This window comes from Lissotriton vulgaris, chromosome 7 (assembly GCF_964263255.1).
Source record: "Lissotriton vulgaris chromosome 7, aLisVul1.2, whole genome shotgun sequence".
Lineage (NCBI taxonomy): Eukaryota > Metazoa > Chordata > Amphibia > Caudata > Salamandridae > Lissotriton > Lissotriton vulgaris.
In genome coordinates this window covers 1,050,798,680-1,050,807,433 of record NC_141695.1, presented here as the reverse complement: position 1 = coordinate 1,050,807,433, position 8,754 = coordinate 1,050,798,680, and the positions used below count along the sequence as shown (strand labels likewise).

General features: G+C 44.8%; 1 long non-coding RNA gene across 1 annotated transcript; it reads right to left on the bottom strand.

The window, feature by feature from the left end:
* Positions 1-526: 526 nt before the first annotated feature.
* LOC147702912 (uncharacterized) lies at positions 527-3,940 on the bottom strand. The gene is made up of 3 exons (XR_015297258.1): positions 3,312-3,940; positions 1,702-1,850; positions 527-941 (listed from the first exon to the last, which is right to left on the bottom strand). It is a non-coding gene; the product is annotated as an uncharacterized LOC147702912 (long non-coding RNA).
* Positions 3,941-8,754: the final 4,814 nt, after the last annotated feature.

Below are 8,754 nucleotides of genomic sequence, written 5' to 3'. Positions count from 1 at the left end.
GGAGGAGGGGCCACGTCGCAAAAACGTGCTTGAAAGCTCTTTAAGCTTTCCGTGGCAGGGACGCTCCTGGGACAAAGGCGGGTCGGTCTTTTGCAATAAAAATAAACCAGGAGTCTGGGAAGAGAAGCGGAGGGGGCTCGAGGCACATTGCCGGTGCCTGCCCCCGCCGCCTACCAATCCGTGCAGCCGCCACCATCGCAGGACGAGAGGAGCCCAAGAGACCCGGTGAGTGGGGTCGGGGGGCTGTGTGTGTGCGCATGAGTTTATGACTGGGGTGGGAGGGGGGTGCGTGTGTGTGTGTGCGTGTGCGTGTGCGTGTGTATGCTTTGTCTGTGTATCTGAGGCAGGGGGTGGGCACGGCGCCGGCCTGGACGTGCGCGTCCACAGACACCAATCGGCGTGCGTGTCCGAATCCTGTCTCAGATTCCCAGGAGACTGACAACAATAGTTGTCGAGCTAGACTCATGCTTCGCATGCGCACTCTAGCTCGACCTAAAAAGGAAATCACGAAAATTATTCCGGGTTCGGATATTTATGCCACCAAAAAGAACTCGTAAGAAAGACCCGACGCAAGTTCAGCAACCTGCCCTGAACCGAGAGTGAGCCGCAGAAAAACAGCCAAAATGGACGCTATAAGGTGAACGCTACTGAATTCCCCGTACATTATTTGGAAAATAATTCACAAATTAGAGAAATCAGTCCTCACAAAGCTGCCACATGGTGTACATACCAACAAAAGTGACCCTCTATTGTCGGAACGTATTGCGTGAGTGGAATGACCCTGAAATACGAAATGAACGCCCTCAGCGCGTTCGAAAAACCTGGAAAGTATTGTAGATACCAGAAACTTGATCGTAAATAAAATCAAAGTCGGAATACATACCACCTTGGGAAAACTGTACTTACCACATTGCCATGTGTCAAACCCAGACCCATGCTTACTAAAGGCATCGATTAACCTGCGAGCCGTAGCTCCCTGGTGAATCATAAAAGCATCTGCCTCGATCTACATGAGTGCTGCATGAGAAAAAAGGGAAAATTGTAAGGTAAGGCAGGAAACCGAGCCGGACGCCGCCGACCCAAGGAGCATTGGAAGTACAAAATGGAGACCTCCATGCGCGAAAATTGCGACCCCAGTCACTGGGAATACTCGGAAACCGGAGGGAACAATTAATTTCCATCGACTTTCGTGAGACCAGACCTACATTCTTTTCTAATGGTACTGACCTCCAACTGGAACGCCTGTAACTGACAAATCAGTCCTGCCCCGAAAGGATCTGTGAGGAAGAACTCAAAAGGGCTTACAATTACTGACTGTCTCTCGGATGAAGTTGCCACCCATAGCCATCTGAAGGTACCCGAGGTACCAATCCTTTACCAATCCTGTATGCTAAAGGAGGCATTCCGCAGTAACCTAAATCTGAGAATTTCGGCAGAATGGCCTGAGTCCTGGAACAAGTCCGCTAAGAAGGTGCCCTATATGCCCACACCCGCTGATAGTTCTCGCAGTCGAGATATTGCGCTTGCTGAGCAGTAAGCCTCAAGAGGCCTGCACGATAAAGAACCCGGACAACTGAAAGATCGGAAAAACTGTTTGAATGACGGTGCCCAACGCACCGCTACTTTGGCACTCACCCGAATGGAAACTCTTGCACTGATACCATCGGAAAATTCTTCCTAGCACTGAAGTTTGGGTCGTACAACAACTGAGTTGCGTAGGATTGAGATAAACCTGGAAACCTAATCTAAGAGTCACAAATGTATGAAGGTTATAACCGGACTATTCCAGTACATCATAATCTGATGTCTGGAAGTGTGAGGCCAAGGCCTGTGACTGTGTTAAGATAGACCTAGTACACACAAAAGAGGGGTGGAGAATAACAAAGCATGAACGATAAAGATAGTTACAAACAAAGATCACAAGTGTGCAAACATTGGCACATTCATGAGTGATGAAAAACTGCCCTCACTCACACACAATGTGTGTGAGTATGCTTCATCATCGGGTCTGCTACAACGCCCGGGTGTAGCCACACTCCGGGCGGAGCATAGGGAGGGGGAACGAAATTAATTTTTTGTATATACACAGGGACAACGTGTAACAGACAACTAAAAGTGACAACCGTGTTCACAAACAAAAACCAACAGATCAAGAATGAGTACAGTGAAAAACAAGAAAATGCAGTAGAGAGTAATTAAAACTGGCTCCTGGATACCAGATATAAATTTTATTGGTAGGTTCCAAGGTCAGGGTTAAAAAGGACTGGATGGTGGTACTAGGGAAGGATATTAGGACCCCCTAGTGCCCCTCCTTTACTGCTGTAGTCAACATGTTTCGACCCTTTATCGCCCTTAATTACTGGGTCACCTGGTTCTTCAGGACGTCTTCCTGTCCCAGTCTAATATAGTATTGTATTCCCCTTACTTTAGTTAGGTTGTTAACAGGGGTGAAGGTCACTCTTGCCCATCAGTAAGAGGCTATGTGGAGGGAGTTCCGCCAACACTGTGACACAACGAGTTTATTGATACAGATCACTTGACCTGGCGCATGGGGGGTGGAGTCCCAAAGAACACAACTGTTCCAATGGTGTCCTCCAACAATAATCGTGCCCCTCCTTGATGCACCGCACGGTGCATCAAGGAGGGGCACGTGATACAGGTCAAGTGATCTGTATCAATAAACTCGTTGTGTCACCGTGTTGGCGGAACTCCCTACACATAGCCTCTTACTGATGGGCAAGAGTGACCTTCACCCCTGTTAACAACCTAACTAAGGTAAGGGGAATACAATACTATATTAGACTGGGACAGGAAGACGTCCTGAAGACCCAGGTGACCCAGTAATTAGGGGCGATGAAGGGTCGAAACATGTTGACTACAGTAGTAAAGGAGGGGCACTATGGGGTCCTAATATACTTCCCTAGTACCACCATCCAGTCCTTTTTAACCCTGACCTTGGAACCTACCAATAAAATTTATATCTGGTATCCAGGAGCCAGTTTTAATTACTGTCTGTAAACACGTTGTCCTTGTGTATATACAAAAAATTATTTTCGTTCCCCCTCCCTATGCTTCGCCCAGAGTGTGGCTACACCCGGGCGTTGTAGCAGACCCGGTGATGAAGAATGTCACACACTCATGAATGTGCCAATGTTTGCACACTCGTGATCTTTGTTTGTAACTATCTTTATCGTTCATGCTTTGTTATTCTCCACCCCTCTTTTGTGTGTACTAGAGTCATTTAGGGGGTTCGGGGTGGTTGAATTAGATATAGACCGTCTCCCCTCTTGTGTGTGAGAATTAAGATAGACCTATCCATACATATATATCCCACTAACTCGAAAGGTAAAATAACTTGGTACTTGGAGATTACTAGAGAGCTGAGAGCTTGGGATAACATATACCTAGCATCAACCATCAGAACCGTCACCGGAACAACCGCCAACGAAGGGAAGGTGGAGACCACTAGACGCTCTCCTGAACGCTATATGCCAGAAGCTGCGGAATATGATGGAAAACATATGCAAGAAGCTGTGGAATATGATGGGAAAAGAACTGATCAAATAGTAGGAATGTGACCACAAGCAAAATACGTCTACCCATTATATATGCAACTAATAACGAATCTGTCCCAGAGGGACCTGTCGCAAAGGGCCTACCTGGATCAGATGTCAGGGTGCCCAACCTTGTGAAAGGATTTGCGACTCTCGGACGAGCTGGCGCAAATGGCATCATACGGACGCCTATCGCCGATCGTGGCTGACTACGACTAGGATATTGATTTGCAGCCTGTCAAGTCTGGGTAATCCCTTTCTGAGACGACTAGAAAAAGAAGAAGCCTGGCGTCGCCATCGGGCAATTCTTCAACTATACCCAAAAGGGGATGTCGCAACGCCCTAGTTTAAATCCCGTCGCACGCGCGCGGCTGCCTTACGTATTGGCGAAAAAGGAAAATACAAAATAAAAATAAAATAAATTAAAATAAAAACAAAATCATGCTCAAGGATTTGTGGTAGAAGAACAATGATGGGCGTCAATCAAGCCCTGTAACCCTGAGTTAGGGAATGTCATACCTGAGGCCCTCTTGACCACACAAGAACGTGGAGAACCTGAGTGTCAACATAATTAGTTCAGCAGACTCTTGCGCTCCTATCGATTAGTTGGTATCCTCCAATATATATCCCACCAATCACCCTCAAGGGATATCCGTATTCAATATTTAGTAGTGCAAAGCACAGCGCAATGGAGGAGTAGAGAGGGAGCCAACCCTGTGCACACTAAAACAGAGAAATTAATAATGTATAGGCTCCTCAGCAAAGCTGTAGTCTTTATACCAGCCCAATGGGCGTCCGAGTCATAGTAAATACCAGGAGCGTGTGCGCACTCTGAGGGCCAGCTTATTGTTATTGCCTGAGTCTACCAGGAAATCTGCTCATGTAAAGCACGAGGCAATGTGACCTCGAAACAAACAGGGGACGCGTGCGACGTGCGTAGGCCAAATCGCCCAAATGAAGCTCAAGTGGGTTACGCACACTGGAGCGTTATGACTCCATAACCGCACTCGGCTAGTAGGGAAAGCCTTTGGCGGAGAAAGCGCGAGACCGCGCAATGATCAAAACAACCCTATGGAAGTGACAGGAATTAGTGTTAATTCAGAAATCATTAATCATTGAAACACCTGATCTTTGAGCAAAAAATCTATACACAAACCACAGTGACTAATTTTTGTAGCGTTGCGACGCCAGCGCAGTATTGCAGCTCTTGAAAGAGCGTTTGATTCAGTGTGCGGCCAAGCCAGGCTTTGTCATGAAGATCAAGCGCAGGCCCAATCAGGCATGTCGCAGATATCATCAGCGCGACATTTCCACTCCCGCGGGAGTTCGTATTGAGGACTCTGGAGGGTGAAACCAATAGCGCTACCACGTGCACACAAACCATTGCCGAACAAGTACTGAAAACATTCATCAGATTAATATCCATCCTAATTGTACTTTAAATATAATTTCGTAATTGTGAAACAGAACCTGAATCGAACCCTGGACCTCTGAGATAGGAGGCAAAAACTTTGCCCCTAGGCCACATTGACTCCGTGCAAACCGAGAAGCACGTAAGCCTGAGGAGGTCTGTGGACTCTGACAATGGGGGGGAAGGGTACCGAGGGCAGCCGTCAAGAATAATAAATGGCGGCGCGCAGCTGCTAGAGATCTGAATGAGCTAGGACAGTAGCGCAGCACTCAGTGGCAGCAGGGAGTGAAGCGAAGCCAAGCCCGAACGGGCCGTCGGTGCAATATTCAAGCTCTGCTCCGGGCGGGAGCCGGGCGGGAGCGCATCATCATTACGCCACTCCCAGCGGGAACAAACCTCTAAATTACCAGCAGGCCATCGGGGAAGTGAAACATGCCCGGAGGGGCCGCCCAGTTAATCAAACACGATGCTTTAGTGGGAGTCCCCCACAAGATCACACCGCTCTCAGCGCGAGCTTCTATAGCCGTCGATAGTCTGAAAACCATAGCGTCAGCGAGCGCTAATCAAGAAAACATGGCAATTTTCAAGGAAAATATAATGGCCCCTAATACAGTCAACACACATACTTAAACACCAGTATTCAACATAGCGCGATATAAGCGCAAACATAATCGCAACATCGTCAAGATAATTCAGCAGTCAATTACGACATAACATCATTTTCTGAGCACTTAACTGTCTGCGTGAGCAGCAAAGAAAAAGGAGGAGACACAGGGTACAGCAGCTCTTATTGGGCTATACAGGATGTGATGTATGTACAAGCATCATGGGAAATGTAGTTTTATTTGCATACAAAACGTTTTTCATTGGCTGCTGTGAGTAGCAAATATAAGAAAGAGAAGCATAATCCGAAGCCTCCGGTCCTGTAATAGAATCGGGAGGCGGGAGACTAGCCTTCAAATTGGTAGTCTCACGCCTGAATCGGGAGGGTTGGCATGTCTGCAGCCACAGGACCACCGGTGTCAAGTGTATTACCTTAACACAAATAAGTGTAAATAACTTTTGTCAGATTGTACCCTTAGGTTTAAAAAAAAGGCAGGAGAGCAGACATAGCTGCCAAGTTTTCAGATTGCTATCTGTAGTAAATAATCAATCTTGAAATAGAGTAGTTTAAGACTCAGTTTAATCAAGCATTCACCCTCTGGAGAGCAACAGTCCAACTGAACTGTGAGAGCCTCCAGAATGTGGAATCATAACATGGCATTTAAAAGAATACAGGCATTTGGAACATAACAGTGAGCAAGCAAGAAAATGAATATAGAACGTTGCGTACATTCTGGTACCACATATCCTCCTTACTTAAACAAAAAATAAAGGGAAAAATTGATATAGTACAAACAAAAACCACTGCCGGCAACTTCCAACAAGGCGAGGCTCGAGCATGACTCAAGTGCGAGCTTCCAGGAGACTGAGTCTCTGAAAACAAGTCAGCAATAATGGACGAAGACAGTGGAGTACAGCAGGAGTGCGATGGAGTTGAGGAACCCTCTTGAGGAAATCCAGGGATTAACTGCTGTCCGACACAACAGCCTCCTCTAGCGAAACACAATCCTCACAATTGCTGGTCCAACCGGTGCTGTCCCAATCTTCGTGATTGCTGGTCCAACTGATGCTATCTCCAGATAGTAATCGGATTCTCCAAACCAAAATGAAGCTCCTCAAAATGGCAGAATTTCCCAATGATGGTGGCCAACAGAACACAATGGCACAAAACAAAGGAAAAATAAATCCAAGGTAAGGAAAAAAAAGGGGGATGCTTCTAAATATATATATTTTTTTTTGTATACAATTTTTATTAGAATCAAACTGCAGCAACATTGACATTACATTGACATCTCTGGCAAATGTTCATAAGATTACAGCATTGCATTACCATCAACCCCGCAGGAGCTCAGTGGAGTACACTCTGAAATCATCTAAATATTCATTGTGAGAGTTATTTCTGCGTCCCCAGGTCAGGAAACATTACCAGTCCACCCTAATCATAGCTGTCCTTATTATGCACCGTAGTAGCCTCATCCTCTCCCTCAACCGCCAACAGTCTATCCCGCCTCAATTCCACCGTAGGCGATACACATATCTCCCCCCTATATTTATTCCATCGCCCCCATTTATGATCCCATTTCCGTGGACATCCTCTTCCTTTGTATACAGTTTTTTCGGCAATCATGGCATGGTCCATATCTTTTGCCCAGTCTCTCAGTTGTGGTATGGTGTCTACACCCCACTTCTGAGCAATGTTGCGCTTTGCTATACTCCACCCCATAGTGGCCCACGATTGTTTGTGAATAATTATTCTTGGGTCCTAGGAATCTTTATCCCATAAATCGTGGCTAATATTTAGTAAATAATCCAATCTTGAAATAGAGTAGGTTAAGACTCTGTTTAATGAAGCATTCACCCTCTGGAGAGCAACAGTCCAACTGAACTGTGAGAGCCTCCATTATGTGGAATCATAACAAGGCATTTAAAAGAATACAGACATTTGGAACATAACAGTGAGCAACCAAGAAAAATAATATAGAACTTTACGTACATTCTAGTACCACATATCCTCCTTCCTTAAACAAAAAAAGGAAAAAATGAATATAGCACAAAATCCTCAAACCTCTTGGGTAATGTTTTTTTTCCTGAAAATTTCTTGCAGAAATTTGATAACAGCAAATTAATCTATTTGAGAGACCCACTTGATTTCAACCCACTTGGAAACATAATCAATGACAACTAGAATATATAGTTTTCCTGTAGAAGTTCCTCATAAGGACTTAGAACATCAATAGCAATCTTCTCCCAAGGTGTGTCTGGAACCTGAACTTGTACAGGGAACAATTTTGAACAAAGTTGACAATCAGACTGTCCATATAAGGCCACCAAAACAAATCCCTCACTTTCTTGATAGTGCTGGATTGTCCAAGATGTCCCAAATGAGCAATAGATATGCGTTTCTTTTTTATACCAACTGGGGGCACAAATAAGTCATCCTTTAAAATGAGACCCTCATTAATAGACAAGTCATCTCTAACTTGCCAAAACACAGCCAGTTCTTTGGATAAGCTCTTTTCAGATGGGCAACCTTCACAAATAAATGGGTGCAAGATTTCTAAATCTTTGTCTTCAGACATAGTTCTTACCCATTCATCTTTGGTAATCACCTGAGAAACTGAAAGTACAATATCCTTAATAGAACTTACCACACACTCTTCTTGAGAACTGATTGATAGTTTGGGGATCAGATAATAATCTGGACAAACAATCAGCTCTTACGTTTTCTGAGCCAGGTATGTATATTACCTAAAAATTGTATTCATACAGCTAGGCTAAAATAAGATGCAATCTGGATGAAGGCTTTCCCACACCATTGTTGGTTAAAAGAGTAATTAACGGTTTGTGATCAGTTTTGAGTTTGAATGATTTTCCCCACACATATGTTATGAAATGTTCAATTGCCCACGATCAACCCAATGCTTCTCTTTCATTTGTGGAATATCTTGTTTCGGCCAAAGTAAGAGGTCTGGAGGAAAAAGTTTCGGTAACCTCATTAGTACCCATGACTTGACTAAAAAGAGCACCAAGACCAGTGCCACTAGCATCAACAGTAACAATGTTTGTAGCTGTTGAAGAAAAAGGCGACAATGGTTTACATTCGATGACGGTAGACTTAATGGTAGTAACAGCTTGAGAAATATCTATATTCCATTCAAATTTACTAACTTTTTTGAGTAACATCCT